Genomic DNA, 23,785 nt, shown 5'->3' on the forward strand with positions numbered 1-23,785 from the left:
ATATAACTACTATAATACTGCTCCTATGTACAAGAATTGAACTACTATAATACTGCTCCTATGTACAAGAATATAACTACTATAATACTGCCCCCTATATACAAGAATATAACTACTATAATACTGCCCCCTATGTGCAAGAATATAACTACTATAATACTGCCCTTATGTGCAAGAATATAACTACTATAATACTGCCCCTATATACAGGAATATAACTACTATAATACTGCTCCTATGTACAAGAATATAACTACTATAATACTGCTCCTATGTACAAGAATATAACTACTATAATACTGCTCCTATGGACAAGAATATAACTACTATAATACTGCCTCCTATGTACAAGAATATAACTACTATAATACTGCCTCCTATGTACAAGAATATAACTACTATAATACTGCCTCCTATGTACAAGAATATAACTACTATAATACTGCCTCCTATGTACAAGAATATAACTACTATAATACTGCTCCTATATGCAAGAATATAACTACTATAATACTGCCTCTATGTACAAGAATATAACTACTATAATACTGCCTCTATGTACAAGAATATAACTACTATAATACTGCTCCTATGTACAAGAATATAACTACTATAATACTGCCCCTATGTATAAGAATATAACTACTATAATACTGCTCCTATGTACAAGAATATAACTACTATAATACTGCCCCCTATGTACAAGAATATAACTACTATAATACTGCCTCCTATGTACAAGAATATAACTACTATAATACTGCTCCTATATACAAGAATATAACTACTATAATACTGCCTCTATGTACAAGAATATAACTACTATAATACTGCTCCTATGTACAAGAATATAACTACTATAATACTGCCCCTATGTACGAGAATATAACTACTATAATACTGCTCCTATGTACGAGAATATAACTACTATAATACTGACCCCTATGTACAAGAATATAACTACTATAATACTGCCTCCTATGTACAAGAATATAACTACTATAATACTGCTCCTATATACAAGAATATAACTACTATAATACTGCCTCTATGTACAAGAATATAACTACTATAATACTGCTCCTATGTACAAGAATATAACTACTATAATACTGCCCCTATGTATAAGAATATAACTACTATAATACTGCTCCTATGTACAAGAATATAACTACTATAATACTGCCCCCTATGTACAAGAATATAACTACTATAATACTGCCTCCTATGTACAAGAATATAACTACTATAATACTGCTCCTATATACAAGAATATAACTACTATAATACTGCCTCTATGTACAAGAATATAACTACTATAATACTGCTCCTATGTACAAGAATATAACTACTATAATTCTGCCCCTATGTACGAGAATATAACTACTATAATACTGCTCCTATGTACAAGAATATAACTACTATAATACTGACCCCTATGTACAAGAATATAACTACTATAATACTGCCCTTTTTAATAAAACATTTGTCTTGAACACATCTATGTGATTGTAGCTGCACATAATGTTGGTTTCTGGTTGGCGCTGTATGACTTATGAATTATTTTCGCCTATATGTTATTCCGCTCCTTCTTCATGTTGCTGTTTCGTACCTTATTCCCCAGAGGTGCAGCCTTTGAAGTGAGCTGAATCTGTGATGCCGCAGCAGCCATGAGCTCGGGGGTCTTGCGGCTCTGTGACCTCTTTACATGAATTAGTAACACCCCACCAATGTGTCTAATTGATTTCTCTATCTGCTGACCCTGCTCATTTCTCCGGGTTTCGCTCTGGTTACATCAATGACTTCTACATAAAAGGGTTATAAAAAATTGAGAATATCAGTCGAGTATAGAGCCGGTGGGGGAGCATGTTTAGAGTGGTCCTTTTTTTTTTTTTATATCACCCTTTGTTTGTTTGTAGCTTTTTTATTTTTAATAAATATTTACTAGGGGTTTTCAGCCACATATACACAAATTGGACCCCACTAATTGGTTGTATTTTTTTCTCTCTCTCTCCCATGCAGTTTGTATACGGCTATGTATAATTGTATTAGTACGCGATTTGTATACAGCTATGTACTCTGCTCAAAAAAATAAAGGGAACACCTAAACAGAATATAACTCCAAGTAAATGAAACTTCTGTGAAATCAGACTGTCCACTTAGGAAGCAACACTGATTGACAATCAATTTCACATGCTGTTGTGCAAATGGAATAGACAATAGATGGAAATTATTGGCAATTACCAAGACACCCTCAATAAAGGAGTGGTTCTGCAGGAGGGGACCACAGACCACTTCTCAGTACCAATGCTTTCTGGCTGATGTTTTGGTCACTTTTGAATGTTGGTTGTGCTTTCATACTCGTGGTAGCATGAGACGGACTCTACAACCCACAGAAGTTGCTCAGGTAGTGCAGCTCATCCAGGATGACACATCAATGCGAGCTGTGGCAAGAAGGTTTGCTGTGTCTGTCAGCGTAGTGTCCAGAGGCTGGAGGCGCTACCAAGAGACAGGCCAGTACACCAGGAGACGTGGAGGGGGCCTTATGAGGGCAACAACCCAGCAGCAGGACCGCTACCTCCGCCTTTGTACAAGGAGGAGCACTGCCAGAGCCCTGCAAAATAACCTCCAGCAGGCCACAAATGTGCATATGTCTGCACAAACTGTTAGAAACCGACTCCATGAGGGTGGTATGAGGGCCCGACGTCCACAGATGGGGGTTGTGCTCACAGCCCAACACCGTGCAGGACGCTTGGCATTTTCCACAGAACACCAGGATTGGCAAAGTCGCCACTGGCGCCCTGTGCTCTTCACTGATGAAAGCAGGTTCACACTGAGCACATGTGACAGACGTGACAGAGTCTGGAGACGCCGTGGAGAGCGATCTGCTGCCTGCAACATCCTTCAGCATGACCGGTTTGGCAGTGGGTCAGTAATGGTGTGGGGTGGCATTTCTTTGGAGGGCCGCACAGCCCTCCATGTGCTCGCCAGAGGTAGCCTGACTGCCATTAGGTGCCGAGATGAGATCCTCAGACCCCTTGTGAGACCATATGCTGGTGCGGTTGGCCCTGGGTTCCTCCTAATGCAGGACAATGCCAGACCTCATGTGGCTGGAGTGTGTCAGCAGATCCTGCAAGATGAAGGCATTGAAGCTATGGACTGGCCCGCCCGTTCTCCAGACCTGAATCCGATTGAGCACATCTGGGACATCATGTCTCGCTCCATCCACCAACGTCACGTTGCACCACAGACTGTCCAGGAGTTGGCGGATGCTTTAGTCCAGGTCTGGGAGGAGATCCCACCGGAGACCATCCGCAACCTCATCAGGAGCATGCCCAGGCGTTGTAGGGAGGTCATACAGGCACGTGGAGGCCACACACAATACTGAGACTCATCAGGAGCATGCCCAGGCGTTGTATGGAGGTCATACAGGCACGTGGAGGCCACACAAAATACTCAGCCTCATCAGGAGCATGCCCAGGCGTTGTAGGGAGGTCATACAGGCACGTGGAGGTCACACACAATACTCAGACTCATCAGGAGCATGCCCAGGCGTTGTAGGGAGGTCATACAGGCACGTGGAGGTCACACACAATACTCTGCCTCATCAGGAGCATGCCCAGGCGTTGTAGGGAGGTCATACCGGCACGTGGAGGTCACACACAATACTGAGCCTCATCAGGAGCATGCCCAGGCGTTGTAGGGAGGCCATACAGGCACGTGGAGGCCACACACAATACTGAGCCTCATCAGGAGCATGTCCAGGCGTTGTAGGGAGGCCATACAGGCACGTGGAGGCCACACACAATACTGAGCCTCATCAGGAGCATGCCCAGGTTTTGTAGGGAGGTCATAGAGGCACGTGGAGGCCACACACAATACTCAGCCTCATCAAGAGCATGCCCAGGCGTTGTAGGGAGGTCATACAGGCACGTGGAGGCCACACACAATACTGAGCCTCATCAGGAGCATGTCCAGGCGTTGTAGGGAGGTCATACAGGCACGTGGAGGCCACACACAATACTCAGCCTCATCAGGAGCATGCCCAGGCGTTGTAGGGAGGTCATACAGGCACGTGGAGGCCACACACAATACTCAGCCTCATCAGGAGCATGCCCAGGCGTTGTAGGGAGGTCATACAGGCACGTGGAGGCCACACACAATACTCAGCCTCATCAGGAGCATGCCCAGGCGTTGTAGGGAGGTCATACAGGCACGTGGAGGCCACACACAATACTCAGCCTCATCAGGAGCATGCCCAGGCGTTGTAGGGAGGTCATACAGGCACGTGGAGGCCACACACAATACTGAGCCTCATTTTGACTTGTAATGTCCTTAAAACATCAAAGTTGGATCAGCCTGTAGTGTGTTTTTCCACTTTAATTTTGTGGGTGACTCCAAATCCAGACCTCCATTGGTTAATAAATGTGATTTCCATTGATGATTTTTGTGAATTTGTTGTCAGCACATTCAGCTTTGTACAGAACAAAGTATTCACTGAGAATATTTCATTCATTCAGATCTAGGATGTGTTATTTGAGTGTTCCCTTTATTTTTTTGAGCAGTGTATAATTGTATTAATACGCGGTTTGTATACGGCTATGTATAATTGTATTAATACCCGGTTTGTATACGGCTATGTATAATTGTATTAATATGCGGTTTGTATACGGCTATGTATAATTGTATTAGTACGCGGTTTGCATACGGCTATGTATAATTGTATTAATACGCGGTTTGTAAACGGCTATGTATAATTGTATTAATACGCGGTTTGTAAACGGCTATGTATAATTGTATTAATACGCGGTTTGTATATGGCTATGTATAATTGTATTAATACCCGGTTTGTATACGGCTATGTATAATTGTATTAATACCCGGTTTGTATACGGCTATGTATAATTGTATTAATACCCGGTTTGTATACGGCTATGTATAATTGTATTAATACCCGGTTTGTATACGGCTATGTATAATTGTATTAATACCCGGTTTGTATACGGCTATGTATAATTGTATTAATACCCGGTTTGTATACGGCTATGTATAATCGTATTAATACCCGGTTTGTATACGGCTATGTATAATCGTATTAATACCCGGTTTGTATACGGCTATGTATAATTGTATTAATACCCGGTTTGTATACGGCTATGTATAATTGTATTAATACCCGGTTTGTATACGGCTATGTATAATTGTATTAATACCCGGTTTGTATACGGCTATGTATAATTGTATTAGTACGCGGTTTGCATACGGCTATGTATAATTGTATTAGTACGCGGTTTGTATACGGCTATATATAATTGTATTAGCCGTATACAAACCGCGTACTAATACAATTAGTACGCGGTTTGTATACGGCTATGTATAATTGTATTAGTACGCGGTTTGTATACGGCTAATACAATTATATATAGCCGTATACAAACCGCGTACTAATACAATTATACATAGCCGTATACAAACCGCGTACTATGTATAATTGTATTAGTACATGGTTTATATATGACTATGTATAATTGTGTTAGTACGCGGATGCTCCGATAGCCAGTGAGTGATTTTTATCTTTTATTATATCTTGCTCCCAGAATAGCAGCTGCCGGATGTGGAGCTCGTCCAGCTGTGGCCAGATCTATGTTCGGTTTTCAATGGCGACATTATTACATTATGAATCGCTGTTTCCTGCTGAGGATCTTATTGTGTTTGATGCTGTCCAGCTCATGTGTCTCCCCCACCCCTCCCACCACCCCTGAGAAGCTGCAGCCCACCCATCTGTCCTCTGGATCATGTGCATGCCTATGGATCCTCGAACACATCGCCAACCGGGCTGTCCGCAGATGGTGTGGTGGCACTTTTTGGCTGGCGTAAATAAAGTGTGCATTTTATAAATTGGTTTTGAGTGTAAGTGGGCAGTGGAGGGGGACATGATACCCACAGCAAAATGTTTCCTGAGACTCTCGCTATGCAGTGTACGGATGAAGCTGGTCAGTCTGGCCATCTTTGATGGACACAGGTGGATCTTGTCTTTGACTTCAGATCTTGGTAGATGAGGTCCTAAGAAATGAATGGTGGGAGGACAAAGGAACAATGACATCAACAGTGCCGCCTATTAACAAGCAGGCATCAATATAATTAACACCTCTACCCATACATTAAGAAGAGGTAGATGATGTCACAAAATGTGATGACATCACTAGCTGTGCAGCCTGCTCCTAGGGGGCATGATGACATCACTAGCTGTGCAGCCTGCTCCTAGGGGGCATGATGACATCACTAGCTGTGCAGCCTGCTCCTAGGGGGCATGATGACATCACTAGCTGTGCAGCCTGCTCCTAGGGGGCATGATGACATCACTAGCTGTGCAGCCTGCTCCTAGGGGGCATGATGACATCACTAGCTGTGCAGCCTGCTCCTAGGGGGCATGATGACATCACTAGCTGTGCAGCCTGCTCCTAGGGGGCATGATGACATCACTAGCTGTGCAGCCTGCTCCTAGGGGGCATGATGACATCACTAGCTGTGCAGCCTGCTCCTAGGGGGCATGATGACATCACTAGCTGTGCAGCCTGCTCCTAGGGGGCATGATGACATCACTAACCGTGCAGCCTGCTCCTAGGGGGCATGATGACATCACTAGCTGTGCAGCCTGCTCCTAGGGGGCATGATGACATCACTAACTGTGCAGCCTGCTCCTAGGGGGCATGATGACATCACTAGCTGTGCAGCCTGCTCCTAGGGGGCATGATGACATCACTAACTGTGCAGCCTGCTCCTAGGGGGCATGATGACATCACTAGCTGTGCAGCCTGCTCCTAGGGGCATGATGACAGGCTGCAAAGTCAGTATCAGTGAAGAGGAGGAGATGACATCACTTATCTCCCTTCCCTGCGGCACAGCTGACCCCTAGGGGTACAGTAATGGGGTCCGCACATAGGCACATTTGCTCTGTAATTCCTCCAATGATTGCCCCATTTCGCCTTTGGCGTCACCTCCCACTGCAATTGTTAATTAATTGATCTCTCTGGATCCTGAATGAGAAGATGTTTTTTTTTTTTCAGCCTTTGTCTTAAATTGAATCGTACAAACGAGATGACTAATTAACGGGACGTAAAATCTATACCTCCCCTTGTCTCGCTGCATGGAGTGGTTCCAGCAGTGCCGTCCCTGCCAGCGATCTGGACCCGCTCTGTACAAAAGGTGCTTTATTGGGAAATTAAGCAATAATGTGGATGCTAAAGCTGTGGTGGCTAATCCTCTCATTAACCCATTCATTACCCAGGGTGCCAGCCCACACACTGGCATTGTACTCAGTGTGGGTATATACGGCCAATAAGGCGACTGACAGCGCAGAAGTCATGTGCCGGTTCCGCATCCTAACAATGTGCAGGGCAGACTGCGCAGTTTTGTGACCTTTTTAGCACTGTACGATTTCTGCTTTCTGTCTGTGTAATGGAAGCTTATTGCTGAGTCCGGAAAAAGAATATTCCTCACTTCTGAAGGTTTGTTGCAGCACTGCCCAATCTAGACCAGTTCTTTTGTGAGTGAAACGGCTCAGGCTTTATATGAGGAGATATATGGATCATTCTGCGCTTTCAGTCTGAATGTGAACGAGCAGACGGCTTTCATTCCCGGGCGACGTATTATAATTCAAGGTTTATTAAAAAGTTGCAAATGTTTTGATTGTGCGCGGTGTTTCTGTGATTGTGTGCTGGTTCTGTTTGTGTGTGGTGATTGTGTGATTCTATGAGTATGATTGTTTATTGTGCTGTGATTGTGCGCTGTCTTTCTGTTATGGTGTGCTGATACTGTTTGTCTACTATGATCCTGTGGCGGTGCGCAGTGTGGCTGTGCACGGTGCCTCTGTGGCGGTGCGCGGTGTCGCGGTGCTCGGTGTCTGTGAGTCTGCAGTGACTGTGACCTATCTTCCGTGGTCTGAGTGGTACAATCCGCTCCAGCTTTATTGCTATCATAAACAGCCCCTTAGATGTTTTCTGTGAGAGGGCAGGGCAGGGCATATCGGCGGGCCTGTGTGGGTACAGGGCAGCTCAGCAGGGTAGTGCCTGACATACCCACTTTCCAGGGATGACTGGAGCGCAGGCCGGCCAGAGCGGGTTATATATAGAGCGCAGAGGAATTCCTGTTAGGAAATCCGGGATTTACCTCTGACATGGCTCAGACCCCGGCTCTGTCAGTTCTTCTGCTGGGTTATGCGCTCCGCACATGGACCATGACGCCAGTACATGCACTGCTCTCTCTGTGCTCAGTGTGGTCTGTTCCTCCGTCTGCTGATGTCACTGCTTCCTGCACAAGGCATTTATCAGCTTATAATGGTCCAGCAGTGCTAGAAGGGGAGCGGCTGATGTGAGTCACACATGGGGAAAAGAAATGTTTCATAAAGTAATGGTGGAGGGGATTTTATGGCCTTCCTGTCATCTATAGGCAACTTCTCCACATCCAGAAACTGCTGATAACGGGGTATATGAGCTGAGAGTGGCCCTTTAAGTTCATGATATACTCTAAGATTTACTGTGTTATTTGCCTATAAATTTAACCTTACATAGTGACACTAGTCCCTTTCATTCATTGGCTGCACTGCCAGTGATGTCATCTTCTCCTTGTTAATACACTGGTTGCATGGACAGTGATGTCACAAACCCTTTTTTTAATAGGTTGCACTTCATGTACAACCTATAAATTAACAAAGGGGTGACGACTGCAAAAGGGGAGCCGATGAATTAACCGGAGGTTGGTGGCGCCCGGGACAGTAGCCGGGGGGTTGTCTACGTCGTCCGGGTCAGTAGCCGGGGGGTTGTCTACGTCGTCCGGGTCAGTAGCCGGGGGGTTGTCTACGTCGTCCGGGTCAGTAGCCGGGGGGTTGTCTACGTCGTCCGGGTCAGTAGCCGGGGGGTTGTCTACGTCGTCCGGGTCAGTAGCCGGGGGGTTGTCTACGTCGTCCGGGTCAGTAGCCGGGGGGTTGTCTACGTCGTCCGGGTCAGTAGCCGGGGGGTTGTCTACGTCGTCCGGGTCAGTAGCCGGGGGGTTGTCTACGTCGTCCGGGTCAGTAGCCGGGGGGGGGTTGTCGACGTCACTGACTCTGCAGCCTCTCAGTCATTAAAGGAAGATGACATCACTAGATTGAATCTGTGACCTCATCAGGCAGGGTGAAGAATGTCCTTATATACAGTAAATTAAAGAACCCAGACTGTGCACAGGGGGCATAAATTAAAAAAAAAAAAAAAAAAAAGCTTGAAAGTTTAATCATGTGACTGAAGTGGCGGAGAAGTCTCCTTCTAGCCCTCATTCTTGGGAAGTTTCCCTGGAAGCCGGGATTCCAGGATGAGTCATGTGACCTTTGTCTTCTCTTTGAGTCGGAGACAATAAGTGTGCTATTGGCTTCTACTTTAAAGAAAAATGAATATGGACCTGTCCCAAAAGCCCACGCATCGTCCCTCCCCCCCCTATGTAAGGCACGGCTGGAAATCGGTAGTTAACCCTTGATTTTCTAGGTGTTGTAAAAGAGAATAATTCTGTTCCGGGGTCAGATCGAGTTCCAAAAAACGTGTGTTCTTCTATGACTTGGGAGGGATGACAGTGAACAATTGGACCTGCACAGTATCTAACCAAAAAAGAGAGGGGCAAATGGAGCCAATGGTCCACATGCTGAGGGTACGGGAAGTGGATTTAGGGGTGGGCTAGTTTGATACTACGTGAATCGAGGGTCCTTATTTTATTTTTTTTTTGTTTGGATAGGAGGCTAGGGTAGGACGCTCAGGACTCACCCTCTTGCTTATTGCAGGTGAGAAGAACGCGGTTCTTACAGATGGTTCTTTATGGAATACGGGACTGACGGCTGACCCGATTCTTCCCGTAAGGTAAGGCCATGGTTACATTGCTCTTTGAACTACTGCATGATTCCTGGGTACTGTTGCATTTTAGAAATTTGTAAATTTTTGTTATGATGGAGAGGAGATGTGAGGTTAGGTTTTTAGATGATCTAATATTTTTAGGGTCTGAAGGTCACCACTAACAAGGATCTGGCTCACGCTTGGGCCACCATGCCTCGTCATTCAATCCCCATGTCAGTGGGGAAGACCTGGTAGTCATAAGACTTTGTAGGTCTTAATTATCTTTTTTTCACACTTTTATAAATGGGGTTGAACAAAAAGATTTTCAGTATCCTGGTCCATTGACCACGCCAGTAGCTCATGGCTGCATGACCAAAGTCCTGTAAAGCTCCTAGCTCCTGCCTGCCAGGACCCCCGGTATTACTTTGCAGGATCAGCCACAGCCCTGCAAATCTCCTGCCTACCAGGACCTCGGATGTTTTATTAACAGTATCCTGATCCGGTGGCCATCTCCGCCAGACCCCTACGAACCTCTTCTTGCCTGCCAGGATCCCTGATGCTTCTTCTGGTTAGTAGGCCTGGTGTGACATCAGACGTGCGTGCTCTGGTCCAGCGGCCACAGGCTACCAGCAAAGCTTCTGGACCCAGGTCGTACAAATCTCTGGTCTCAACTCTTAATGGGTATTGGGGACTACTGAGAAGGTTCATTTTTGATATTGGGGTGGGGTCATTTCTGGGAATTGTCTATTAAGAGTAGTAATTGCTGATGTCAGTTGCTCTATTGCACCATTTTATGATTTTCCACTTTGCTAATGATTGTGCTGCAGCAATATTTTTGACATATAATAAGGTTATATAAGGAGATGTGAGTTGCACCATATGTACAGTAGTACTAATACATGTTTGCTATAATATCCAGTGTAAGGGCTATAAGGTGTGTGGATTATGATGTAATGTGTGTTCAGCTTTCACATGCATCACTTGATAGGAATGTGTGTTCTTGGGTGTATGTTGACCCCATGGCGGTTCCCTCAGAGGCTCTATATAAATCATGAAATGTATTGACATTCCTAGTAGATTTAAAGTTCCCTATCTATATGTACTTTAACAATTTTCCAGGATTAGATAAACATGGCAGCTTTCTTTTTAGAAAGTTGTCCAGGACTTGATTGTCTTATCTTTAGGACAGGTCATCAATATCAGATTGGTGTGGATTCAACACCTGGCACCTGCGACTGGCAGTACATAGCGAATGGAGCCAAAATCCTACAACTTTATTCAGTGTAGTGGCCGCTGTTTGGCACTGCAGCTGAGCTCTTATTGAAGTGGATGTAGCAGAGCTGTAGTACCAGAGAACGCCAGCTACACCGTGTTAGGAGCCCAACTATAGGCCATCAATATAAAAGACTGCGCCACAAAGTGTCTGTGGGTTCGGTCTCTTGCAGGGTGACTAGATTGAAGTGAAAGGAGCTGAGCTCTGCTCTCAACCTGTGCACAGCTGTGGTGCTGTCAAGAAAAAAAGCAGCCATGATTTCCTAATTCTGTACAAGCCCTTTAAGGGCCTTATTTAGGATTTAACCTTGCTTGTCCCAGTCCTACTGTGGTGAGCCACATGATTTTTCAAAATCCTTACCATATGTTTAGTGCCCATTTTGCGGCCTATAATTGTCTTATACCCTATACAGCATTTTATGTTTTCTATAAGCGAATAAGATGATGTTTTTTTTTTTTAAAACTTTTTAAGATTTTAAAGTTTTCTGTGTTGTGATTTATGTGCCTGATTCCTTATGTCTTGTATTTTTATGTTTGTGGTTTATGTTTTTCCTTTTTCCAAATACGACAACTTTTCTGTTTTTTTGCGTGCAATAATACTATGATGTGGTTTTCCATAAAAGCATGTTTCATAGAAATGCTTTTTTTATACACGCATAAAAAAAAAAATCTATATTAAGTTCATTAAGCCTCCGCTGAGCCGTAACTGCTCCCTTGGGATTGAAAGAAGTTTTTATTGCGCCATTCAGGTCATGCAACCAGTTTGTGCCATGCATCTTTTGCCCTCTTATGGCGAGGCCCTGAATAGTATGTAAGTAAGCAGAGATACTTCCCACTCGCTTTTTCATTCTAAAGTGTCAGTCTTTACTGCATTCTTGCATTCCGTTCATGGCGCAGGATGATCAGAGCTGCAGTATGCGGGGCCTGGTTACATGTATGTCACCCTGCACATCTCCTGTGGATTGATGATGCCCTTCAGCTGTTATTTTCTTTGTTCTGCCCCCTCATTGGTATTCCTGTGGCGCTGCGTCCTCTGCTGCGCTCTCTGGAGTGTGTCGGAGCCGTGTTAGCTCCTCATCTCTTCGTCTCCGTCCAGATTCGTGTTCTTGGACGCGCCCTTGCTCATCTGAGAACGTTTCCAGCATTTCTTTTTCCCTTCTTAGTGTTTGACGTTTTTTGTATGAAACAAATTTAGAGGCGATTTTAACAGATTTTACGGGGCAGTGGGTGTAAATTCTGTTTTTTCGTATTTTCAATCAAAATTGTATTTTCTTTTTTTTCCTATTTGTCACATTTCACAAAATATTAAAGGGATTCTCCACTTCATCTTTACTTTTCCAGTGGGCATGATTTTGTGACACTTACTAATATGTATATCGACAGGAAGAAATACAGAAAGAAATGTGTGACAGGAGGAGCAGAATAGGTAGGTGGGTGACAGGAGGAGCAGTATAGGAAGGTGTGTGACAGGAGGAGCAGTATAGGTAGGTGGGTGACAGGAGGAGCTGTATAAGGTGTGTGACAGGAGGAGACTAGTGACAGGAGGAGCAATATAGGTAGGTGGGTGACAGGAGGAGCTGTATAAGGTGTGTGTGACAGGAGGAGCGGTGTAGGAAGGTGGTTGTGTGTGACAGGAGGAGCGGTGTAGGAAGGTGGTTGTGTGTGACAGGAGGAGCGGTGTAGGAAGGTGTGTGTGTGTGTGACAGGAGGAGCGGTGTAGGAAGGTGTGTGTGTGTGTGACAGGAGGAGCGGTGTAGGAAGGTGAGTGTGTGACAGGAGGAGCGGTGTAGGAAGGTGAGTGTGTGACAGGAGGAGCGGTGTAGGAAGGTGAGTGTGTGACAGGAGGAGCGGTGTAGGAAGGTGGGTGTGTGACAGGAGGAGCGGTGTAGGAAGGTGTGTGTGTGACAGGAGGAGCGGTGTAGGAAGGTGGGTGTGTGACAGGAGGAGCGGTGTAGGAAGGTGGGTGTGTGACAGGAGGAGCGGTGTAGGAAGGTGGGTGGGTGTGACGGGAGGAGCGGTGTAGGAAGGTGGGTGGGTGTGACGGGAGGAGCGGTGTAGGAAGGTGGGTGGGTGTGACGGGAGGAGCGGTGTAGGAAGGTGGGTGGGTGTGACGGGAGGAGCGGTGTAGGAAGGTGGGTGGGTGTGACGGGAGGAGCGGTGTAGGAAGGTGGGTGGGTGTGACGGGAGGAGCGGTGTAGGAAGGTGTGGGTGTGTGTGACAGGAGGAGCGGTGTAGGAAGGTGTGGGTGTGTGTGACAGGAGGAGCGGTGTAGGAAGGTGAGTGTGTGACAGGAGGAGCGGTGTAGGAAGGTGAGTGTGTGACAGGAGGAGCGGTGTAGGAAGGTGGGTGTGTGACAGGAGGAGCGGTGTAGGAAGGTGGGTGTGTGACAGGAGGAGCGGTGTAGGAAGGTGGGTGTGTGACAGGAGGAGCGGTGTAGGAAGGTGGGTGGGTGTGACGGGAGGAGCGGTGTAGGAAGGTGGGTGGGTGTGACGGGAGGAGCGGTGTAGGAAGGTGGGTGGGTGTGACGGGAGGAGCGGTGTAGGAAGGTGTGGGTGGGTGTGACGGGAGGAGCGGTGTAGGAAGGTGTGGGTGGGTGTGACGGGAGGAGCGGTGTAGGAAGGTGTGGGTGTGTGTGACGGGAGGAGCGGTGTAGGAAGGTGTGGGTGTGTGTGACAGGAGGAGCGGTGTAGGAAGGTGTGGGTGTGTGTGATGGGAGGAGTGGTGTAGGAAGGTGGGTGGGTGTGTGACAGGAGGAGCGGTGTAGGAAGGTGGGTGGGTGTGACGGGAGGAGCGGTGTAGGAAGGTGGGTGGGTGTGACGGGAGGAGCGGTGTAGGAAGGTGGGTGGGTGTGACGGGAGGAGCGGTGTAGGAAGGTGTGGGTGTGTGTGACGGGAGGAGCGGTGTAGGAAGGTGTGGGTGTGTGTGACAGGAGGAGCGGTGTAGGAAGGTGGTTGTGTGTGACAGGAGGAGCGGTGTAGGAAGGTGGTTGTGTGTGACAGGAGGAGCGGTGTAGGAAGGTGAGTGTGTGACAGGAGGAGCGGTGTAGGAAGGTGGGTGTGTGACAGGAGGAGCGGTGTAGGAAGGTGGGTGTGTGACAGGAGGAGCGGTGTAGGAAGGTGGGTGGGTGTGACAGGAGGAGCGGTGTAGGAAGGTGGGTGGGTGTGACGGGAGGAGCGGTGTAGGAAGGTGGGTGGGTGTGACGGGAGGAGCGGTGTAGGAAGGTGTGGGTGTGTGTGACGGGAGGAGCGGTGTAGGAAGGTGTGGGTGTGTGTGACGGGAGGAGCGGTGTAGGAAGGTGTGGGTGTGTGTGACGGGAGGAGCGGTGTAGGAAGGTGTGGGTGTGTGTGACGGGAGGAGCGGTGTAGGAAGGTGTGGGTGTGTGTGACGGGAGGAGCGGTGTAGGAAGGTGTGGGTGTGTGTGACGGGAGGAGCGGTGTAGGAAGGTGTGGGTGTGTGTGACGGGAGGAGCGGTGTAGGAAGGTGTGGGTGTGTGTGACGGGAGGAGCGGTGTAGGAAGGTGGGTGTGTGACGGGAGGAGCGGTGTAGGAAGGTGTGGGTGTGTGTGATGGGAGGAGTGGTGTAGGAAGGTGTGGGTGTGTGACAGGAGGAGCGGTGTAGGAAGGTGGGTGGGTGTGACAGGAGGAGCGGTGTAGGAAGGTGGGTGGGTGTGACAGGAGGAGCGGTGTAGGAAGGTGGGTGGGTGTGACAGGAGGAGCGGTGTAGGAAGGTGGGTGGGTGTGACAGGAGGAGCGGTGTAGGAAGGTGTGTAACAGGAGGAGCGGTGTAGGAAGGTGGGTGGGTGTGACAGGAGGAGCGGTGTAGGAAGGTGGGTGTGACAGGAGGAGCGGTGTAGGAAGGTGGGTGGGTGTGACAGGAGGAGCGGTGTAGGAAGGTGGGTGTGACGGGAGGAGCGGTGTAGGAAGGTGGGTGGGTGTGACGGGAGGAGCGGTGTAGGAAGGTGTGGGTGGGTGTGACGGGAGGAGCGGTGTAGGAAGGTGTGGGTGGGTGTGACGGGAGGAGCGGTGTAGGAAGGTGTGGGTGGGTGTGACGGGAGGAGCGGTGTAGGAAGGTGTGGGTGGGTGTGACGGGAGGAGCGGTGTAGGAAGGTGTGGGTGTGTGTGACGGGAGGAGCGGTGTAGGAAGGTGTGGGTGTGTGTGACGGGAGGAGCGGTGTAGGAAGGTGTGGGTGTGTGTGACGGGAGGAGCGGTGTAGGAAGGTGTGGGTGTGTGTGACGGGAGGAGCGGTGTAGGAAGGTGTGGGTGTGTGTGACAGGAGGAGTGGTGTAGGAAGGTGGGTGTGTGACAGGAGGAGCGGTGTAGGAAGGTGGGTGTGTGACAGGAGGAGCGGTGTAGGAAGGTGGGTGTGTGACAGGAGGAGCGGTGTAGGAAGGTGTGTTTGTGTGTGTGTGACAGGAGGAGCGGTGTAGGAAGGTGTGTTTGTGTGTGTGTGACAGGAGGAGCGGTGTAGGAAGGTGTGTGTGTGTGTGACAGGAGGAGCGGTGTAGGAAGGTGTGGGTGTGTGTGTGATGGGAGGAGCGGTGTAGGAAGGTGTGTTTGTGTGACAGGAGGAGCGGTGTAGGAAGGTGTGCGTGTGACAGGAGGAGCGGTGTAGGAAGGTGTGCGTGTGACAGGAGGAGCGGTGTAGGAAGGTGGGTGTGTGTGACAGGAGGAGCAGCTTATCTCTGCTTCACTGTGAATTTCTTGTTTTATTTTTTTTATGGCTCCTTCCCCTGAAATCAGCACTGCAGACAATCGCAGCAGCGTTTCCCAGCAGGACCCTTGCTTGTTATGTGATTAGCGGTGACATACTGCCTACATCTCGCACACTCGCCACCACTTCAGCCGTGTACATGATGAGGCCGCAAAGCCGGCACCCGCCCGCGAGAAACGGCACATTTTCAGCAGTCGGAGGATCAAGCAGGGACGCCCCCTGGGAATTTTCTTCCCGAGATGCCCCCATGTTTGCCTGGATCATTTCTGACAATTCAGGATCGCCCAACATGTTGGGTCCTGTTGGCAGCCCTGGTGTCTTTTTTTTTTTTCTGTTACGCCAATTTGAGATCTGTTTAGTCCGAGTGGGTGAGGTTTTGGAAAAGGGCTCCTTCTGAGCTGCGAAGAATCTATTTTGAGTCACATGGTTTCCCACCCCCTGCCTCTGTTTTCATGGTCCTATATTAGTCAGAGGCCACAAAAGCCTCTGGTTGGACAGTATATGTTCCTCTTTGCGTCACGTCCGCCACTGCGATGTGAACTTCCTGATGGCTAACGGGTTTACTCCTCATGTGATCTGTGCGCTGACGGCTCTTATTCATAATTTAATCACTTGTCTCTATTCTTAGGTTTTCCCAGTCACCCTGTGCTCGTTTCAAGCTCTAATTTGTAGAATTGGCCTAATTTTTTATTTTCTTCCATATTTTTCTATATATGTCCTAGTCCTTGAGGGAGGGCGCCATCCTGACAACTGGCAGAACAGAAGAAGCTTCTGCATATTTTATTAAATTTTTCTATTTTTAAATTAATTTGCATTCAAAAATGTTTTTTATATATATTTTTTTTTTTTACTGAAAAAGTGCGTAATACTTTGTTTCAACAGTGATGGCGCTGCAAGGATTTTCAACACTTTCTGCCCACAATTGACAGCTGATCGTCTTTGGGTTTAGTAGACAAAGAACCAGTGTATTTTTTTTTGGAAATTGGACTACATGGTTATAAGGAAACTTCCCAAAATTTAAAGGAGTAGTCTAATCTACAAAAAATATCATGTATTTTACTGGATAGGGGATAATTTCTAGATAATTTTTAGACCTCCACTGATCACCAGAACATCGAGACTTCTAGTGCTATGGGTCTTTCTCGTGCATGTGCCATCCCAAGTCAATGGCCCTGATGAAGATATCCAATCACTGCGATCAGCAGATTTGAGGGTTACTGGATAGGGGATAATTTCTAGATAATTTTTAGACCTCCACTGATCACCAGAACAGGGAGACTTCTAGTGCTATGGGTCTTTCTCGTGCATGTGCCATCCCAAGTCAATGGCACTGATGAAGATATCCGATCACCGCGATCGGCAGATTCGAGGGTCCCACATGATCTAACAAATCCTATCCAATCACTTGCAATATTTTTGCAGTCAAAAACAGTCACCGGATCAAAAGGGTCCAGTTTGTTTTTGTTTTATTCCCGACGTTCCCCTGAGTTTGCCGTTTTTGTTTTTTTTTAAAATCCGCCGTACAGTTCCAGAGATATTGGCTTTTATTTGTTATTGTGCTAATTTTTGCCAAGAGGGCAGAGCAGAGTAGAGACACGCCCCCAGAGAACCCATTAAGTCCCTCCTTGATGAACAAGTCCATAAAAAATTAGAACTAAATAAAAAGGTCCATATCTCCAGAACCGTATGTCGGATTTAAAAAGAACAAAAAACTTTCTACTCAGGGGAACAACGGGAATAAAACCAGGGCAAAAAGTGGACCGTTTTTACCTGGTGACAGTTCCCCTTTTAAGGGGGTACATTTTTGTAAATCTGAATTTTACATGTCTGAGCTTGCAGGGCATGATGGGAAAGGTGCATAAATGTGGACTGTCACGCGGTTTATTAGATTTGCCGGCCTCCAGAGTTCTCGCCATTGTGTCGCGTCTCCTCTTGATCTCTCCCTAATGTTATCCCCTTAGATGATGGGATTTGAGCGTTTGATCCGTCTGACCTCCAGCCGCCGCGTCTTATTTTCTGCTTATCCTTTCGCCGTCTCTCTCGCCCTTGGAAGATTAGGTTTACGCTTTGGGGGAATTTTCGTCTTTAAGCCGTATTCTTGGTGACATCTGAAGGAACAACAACAACGTCTGCCGTGATTGCTTATAGCGGCCATATGGAGGGAGGACGCCGCACCGGATCGTCACCAAATAAACTGCGTGGATGGAGGATTTCTAGACTTCTTGCGGCGGACATAATCCGCGAGTGCTCTACTTTCTTGTTTGCTCTTATTTGGAAGCTTGACAAGTTTTTTTGATTTACACCAAAGTAAAGGAAAACTTTTTACTCTAGTCACATCCAAAACGGAGAGCGGTGTGCTGTGGGATTGGAGGTGACGGAGAGAAAGTTGAAGCTCTGCTACTAAGACGTGTGTCTGTAGAATAACCGCCGACATTCAGGTTACATCATTCATCGATTTCAGATTATCGGAATTGGCCCATATTAGGCCGAGTTAATGGGGTTTTTCATGCCTTTAAAAAAAAAAAAAAAAAAAAAATGCCGTCGTCTTTATCCATAGACATTAATATGGAGTCGGCCCTCTGCAGCGCCTGATTTTCTGGGAAGGTTTTTCCACAACATTTTGGAGACATCTATGGGAATATTTGCCCCTTCATCCAGAAGAGAACTTGAGGGGTCAGATACTGATGTTGCGGGAGGCCAGGGTTACAATCTCCATTATAGGATGGAGCTGGGGTCCGGGCTCTGTGCGGCCGCTCATGTCCCCCCCCCCCCATGTCTGTATGGAGCCTGAGCACAGTCATGGGGAAGAGAAAAGGGCGAACCCCAAACTGTTCCCACAAAGATGAAGCTGCAATTGTCCACAATGTCTTAACATTTCCCATCACACTGATTAAGGGTCTGAGGCTGACCCCTGATAACAGCCCAGAGCATCATCATCCTCCTCCACCATCTGTACAGCGGCACAATGCAGTCAGGGGGGAACGTCCTTCTCGAATCACCAAACCCAGACTCATCCATCAGAGAAGTGCAATCCGTCACTGCACAGAACATGTCTCCTCCAAAGTCCAGTGGTGGCGGCTTTACACCACTCCATCCGATACTCTGCATTGTGCTTGGTGATGTACGGCTGCTCGGCCATGAAACTCCCGGCAGGGGCGCAGTGTTTGCGCTGATACCAAAGGAGGTCTGAACTCTGCAGTTATGGGGTCAGCAGATCGGTGGTGACTTTTCTGCCCTCTGCTCCTCAGCACTTGTCCCCCCCGCTCTGTAACGTTACGGGGTCTCCACTTCGTGGCTGAGTTGCTGCGGTTCCTTCCACTTCTCAATAATATCACTCACAGGTGATGGGGGAAGAAATGTCATGGATGGACTTGTTACCCCGGTGGCTTCTACTACAGGACCGCACTGCTCCGCACCACCGGCCGATCTGTGTCATGGCATGGTAGTAATGGCAGACAGCATGGTGAGGGGCCGGATACACCGGGTGGCGAGGGGCCCGGTATTATACACCGAGGGCCCAGATATGTCATGCATCAGGGGGGCGAGGGGCCGGAGGTCATGCATCAGGGGGACGAGGGGCCGGAGGTCATGCATCAGGGGGACGAGGAGCTGCAGGTTATACTTGTAATCACTTGTATCCTTCATACAGAAGCCGGGCGTATGTCTATCATCATACCACCAAGCACAACCACTCTTCTCTCCCAGCACAGGTCTCTGTGCCGCTCTGGTGTCGGCCACTCATCACCTCCTGCACTGTGAAGACTTTTCCCTGAATGGCCTCCGCTGACAAGTAGTCAGCACTTGGCTATCGTTACTGCTCCTGTACTCTTTCGCTACCTCCGGGCGCCGTGACCATCGCCATGGCAACTGGAGTAAGTTTTCTAATGCCGGTAATGACAGGGTGATGGCTGAGGGGAGCGCGGGCTGGAGGCCGAATACACAATACACTTGGATTTGTCGAAGCCCCCACACTTCCTATCCCCCCTCCGTCTCATCAGCCATGTTTATTATATTTGTATATGTATTTTTTTTTGCATGTGCCGCCATCCGAGGCAATGACCGTACATGTGACGCTGATGGCGGACAGCTGTGGATCTTATTTATTACTGTTAGTTTTGTCTCCATTATTCTCAGTAATATTGTTCCTTCAGGAGTCTGATTTTTTTCCTGTTGCTTATACTGCACTAATGTGTAATATATTATGTTTGCACCTTTATGGATTTCATGGATATATCTATATTATCACAATGTATGTATATAATATTCTATATACAGTCATGGCCGAAAGTTTTGTTATACACATATTTCCTTTGTGTATTGGAACAACACAAAAAAACTGAGGAAAAATGGCAAATTGGACATAATTTCACACAAAACCTCCAATAATGGGCCAAAAAAGATTGTTGGCCCCCTCAACATTAATATTTGGATGTACCCTATGGAATAAATAACTGCAATCAATCGCTTCCTATAACCATCAGCTTCTCTCAGCTGGGATCATGGACAAATGTCTTCAGGTCTCTCATATGTGAAGGCGTCTTCTCCCAACAGCAATTGTAAGATCTCTCCACAGGTGTCAATGGGATTTAGATCTGTCACTTCAGAACTCTCCAGCACTTTGTTTCCATCCATTTCTGGGGGCTTCTTGAAGTATGTGTCACGGGTGTGTCAGATGTAACAGACTGTCGCTCTGCAACTGGTTGCAGAAGGTCACTTCGTTTGGCATTACAGACACCTTTTTTAAATCTGTCTTACTTTAGGACCCAGAGGCTACCTCCCTCCTTCTCTGATTGACAACCTGGCCTAGGTGTTTAAATACTTTCAGTTTGCTTCAGGGAGGTGCCGTTGATATTCATATTTTCCCTTGTGAAGGCTTGGAGCTGTTACAGTCTGCTTACTTCCTCTCTGGTGCTTGGAGGACGTTTGGTGTAATCTCTCTGAAGTCGGCTCAAGCTAAGTTTCTTCCCCCCTGTGTTTGTCTCCCTTGTTGATTTTATTTATAGTGGGGACTGACCAGTGCTCACCCCCCCCCCCCCACCTTCCCTATCCAGGGCCAAGCTCTAGGGATATACAGGGCTTAGGTTTCCTATTTGGCAATTTGATGAGGAACCAATATAGAGACGGTAGGGGAGACAGTGTGATATTTGATCAGCCTAGAAGGTCTCCACTCCCCCTTTCTCTAGTGTCTGGGCTCCCTTCCCCTCATCCTTTCGTGTTGCACTCTGTCTTTCCTACACTGTGCATGACAGTATGCTTGGTTTCATTGTCCTGCTGGAAGACCCATGACCTAGGACACAAACCCAGCTTTCTGGATGTAGGACACTACATTGCCACCCAAAATCCTTTGGTAATCTTCAGATTTCATGATTCCTTGCACACAGTCAGGGCACCTAGTGCCAGAGGCAGCAAAATAACCCAAAAACAACTTTGAGCCTCCACCATATCTGACTGGAAGCACTGTGTTCTTTTCTTTGTAGACCTCGTTCTGTTTTCGGTAAACAGTAGAATGATGTGCTTTACGAATAAGCTCTACCTTGGTCTTATCTGTCCAGAAGACACTTTCCCAGAAGGATTTTGACTTACTCGCGTACATTTTTGCAAACTGCAGTCTAGCTTTTTATGTCTGTCAGCCGTGGGATCCTCCTGGGTCTCCTTCCATAACGTCTCATTTCATTCAAATGCTGATGGATAGTTTGCGCTGACACTGATGCACCCTGAGCCTGCAGGACAGCTTGAATTTCTTTGGACCTTGATTGGAGCTGCTTATCCACCATCTGGACTATCCTGCGTTGCAACCTATTATAAATTTTTCTCTGCCGTTCACTTCCAGGGAGATTAACTACAGTGCCATGGGATGTAAACTTCTTGATTATGTTCCGCACTGTGGACAAAGGAACATCAAGATCCCTGGAGATGGACTTGTAACCTTGAAATTTGTTATTTTTCAAGAATTTTGATTCTCACGTCCTCAGACAGTTCTCTATTCTTCTTTCTGCTTAGTGTGGCACACACAGGCACTCAATGCAAAGATTGAATCAACTTCTCCCATTTTTATCTGGTTTCAGGTGTGATGATTTTCATATTGCCCACACCTGTTACTTGCCACAGGTGAGTTTTAACAAGCACCACATAATTGAAGCAAAGTGGTTTACCCACAATTTTGGAAAAGTGCCTTTTTTTCTGTTTTTTTTTTGTGATGCTCCAATACACACAGAGCAAATAAATGGAAGTATAACAAAACATGTGTAATTGCAATAATTTTCTGGGAGAAATACTTACTTTTCTGGAACAATTTGAAAGGTGCCAACATTTTCTGCCACGACTGTGTGTGCACATATTCTTGTCTTGCATGGATCTCATTTAGAGTTTTATTTGTTTTTTTCTGTATTTTTGTATTTAGGATTTTTTTATGCATACAGACTTGCATCTAGGCTTATTTACCATTATTCATTTTTATATTACCCTTACATTATGTTTACAGCGTACATTCATTGTATTCGCCGGCCTGGCAAATGCCAATAGTGTCTTTTTGACGTACACCGGGCTGGTGTGCTTTTTTGGCTCTAGGCCACGTTCACACCTTCAGTATTTGGTCAGTTTTTCACGTAAGTATTTTTAAGTCAAAATCAGGAGTGGAACAATCAGAGGAATAGAAACACGTCACCACTTCTGCATTTTACATCCACTCCTGATTTTGACTTACAAATACTGATGTAAAATACTGAACGTGTGAATGTGGCCTAACGGTCCATCCCACCAACATCATCTTTACCCCCTGTCCACAGACTAGTCGGTTTGGGATCGGTGGGACCTGCTCCAGTCCAATAAAGGGGATCTGAGATGCTCCTTTTGAAATGGAACATTGACCACGTACGTATGCATGGTGCACGCCACCGCTCCATTCCTTGTGTAAAGGACTGCTGTATTCGTTATCTTCTGCAGTCCCATAGACAATGAATGTTACGAATCGTGGTTCTGTGCTCCCACCTGGGATTGGAGCAGGTCCAGTGCTACGCTACTTCGGTCGCAGGTGCCGCCATTGTCCTGACCCTCGAGGCACGGAGCTACTACTCGTGCACGGAGACTGTCCCAGTCTTGTGGAGGGCCTCGTTCTAGTTTTGTGGGATGTGTGAGAACGCAGGACGCTGCGGTGTCTGGCACTATGTAGTGGTGGGATGTTGTCCAGTTTAGCCCTGCTCCCTGCTCAGTCCTTTGCTGTTTATTGTATTCCTATGTGCTGTGATGGTGAGTGGTGCTTGCAGTAGTGTTGCTATCTTTTCAGGGGTTTTCTCACTTTCTCTTCTGGCTTCACTTCTTGGCATTCTTGCAGAAGTACTCACCCGGTTCTTAACTAGGCACCAATTGGGTCACCGGATGCCAGCTGTCCGGCGACAGTGGGCCTGGGAAGGGCTCTGCCAAATCACCCAGCTCCCAGTAAACGGAAGGGGGAAAGAGTATTCCGGCCTTCAAGGGCTCGCCTAGCTGGGCCTTTTGTGCCACGTGTGTATGTGGCTGCGCCTTTGCTGGTTTGGTGCCAGTCTTGTTAGGTCTCTCTGCACAGCGCATAACATAATGAAGTGGTAGTGTGCACTGCGCATGCTCGGCCATTGCTCCATTCATTGTCTATAGCACTGCTGTATTCGGTTATCTCCGGCAGTCACATAGACAATGAATGGAGCGGCCGTGTGCACTGAGCATGCTCGGCCATTGCTCCATTCATTGTCTATAGCACTGCTGTATTCTGTTATCTCCGGCAGTCACATAGACAATGAATGGAGCGGCGGTGTGCACTGCGCATGCTCGGCCATTGCTCCATTCATTGTCTATAGCACTGCTGTATTCGGTTATCTCTGGCAGTCACATAGACAATGAATGGAGCGGCCGTGTGCACTGCACATGCTTGGCCATTGCTCCATTCAGTTGGGACCTTGTTAGAGTCCCGTTCTCG

General features: G+C 47.2%; 1 protein-coding gene across 3 annotated transcripts in view; it reads left to right on the top strand.

Annotated features, from left to right (window-relative positions):
* The window catches only part of PTPRA (protein tyrosine phosphatase receptor type A), a 139,744-nt gene that overhangs the window by 32,594 nt on the left and 83,365 nt on the right, over positions 1–23,785 (top strand). For 2 of the 3 annotated variants that reach the window (XM_073649194.1, XM_073649193.1), the window contains exon 2: positions 9,806–9,881. The exons of the other annotated variant lie outside the window; for it this stretch is intronic. The gene's annotated coding sequence lies outside the window, so the exon portion shown is untranslated. The remainder of the gene's footprint in view (positions 1–9,805; positions 9,882–23,785) is intronic. 3 annotated transcript variants of the gene reach the window in all.

This window comes from Phyllobates terribilis, unplaced genomic scaffold (assembly GCF_046119375.1).
Source record: "Phyllobates terribilis strain yellow unplaced genomic scaffold, ASM4611937v1 Scaffold_1__5_contigs__length_1240528914, whole genome shotgun sequence".
Classification (NCBI taxonomy): domain Eukaryota; kingdom Metazoa; phylum Chordata; class Amphibia; order Anura; family Dendrobatidae; genus Phyllobates; species Phyllobates terribilis.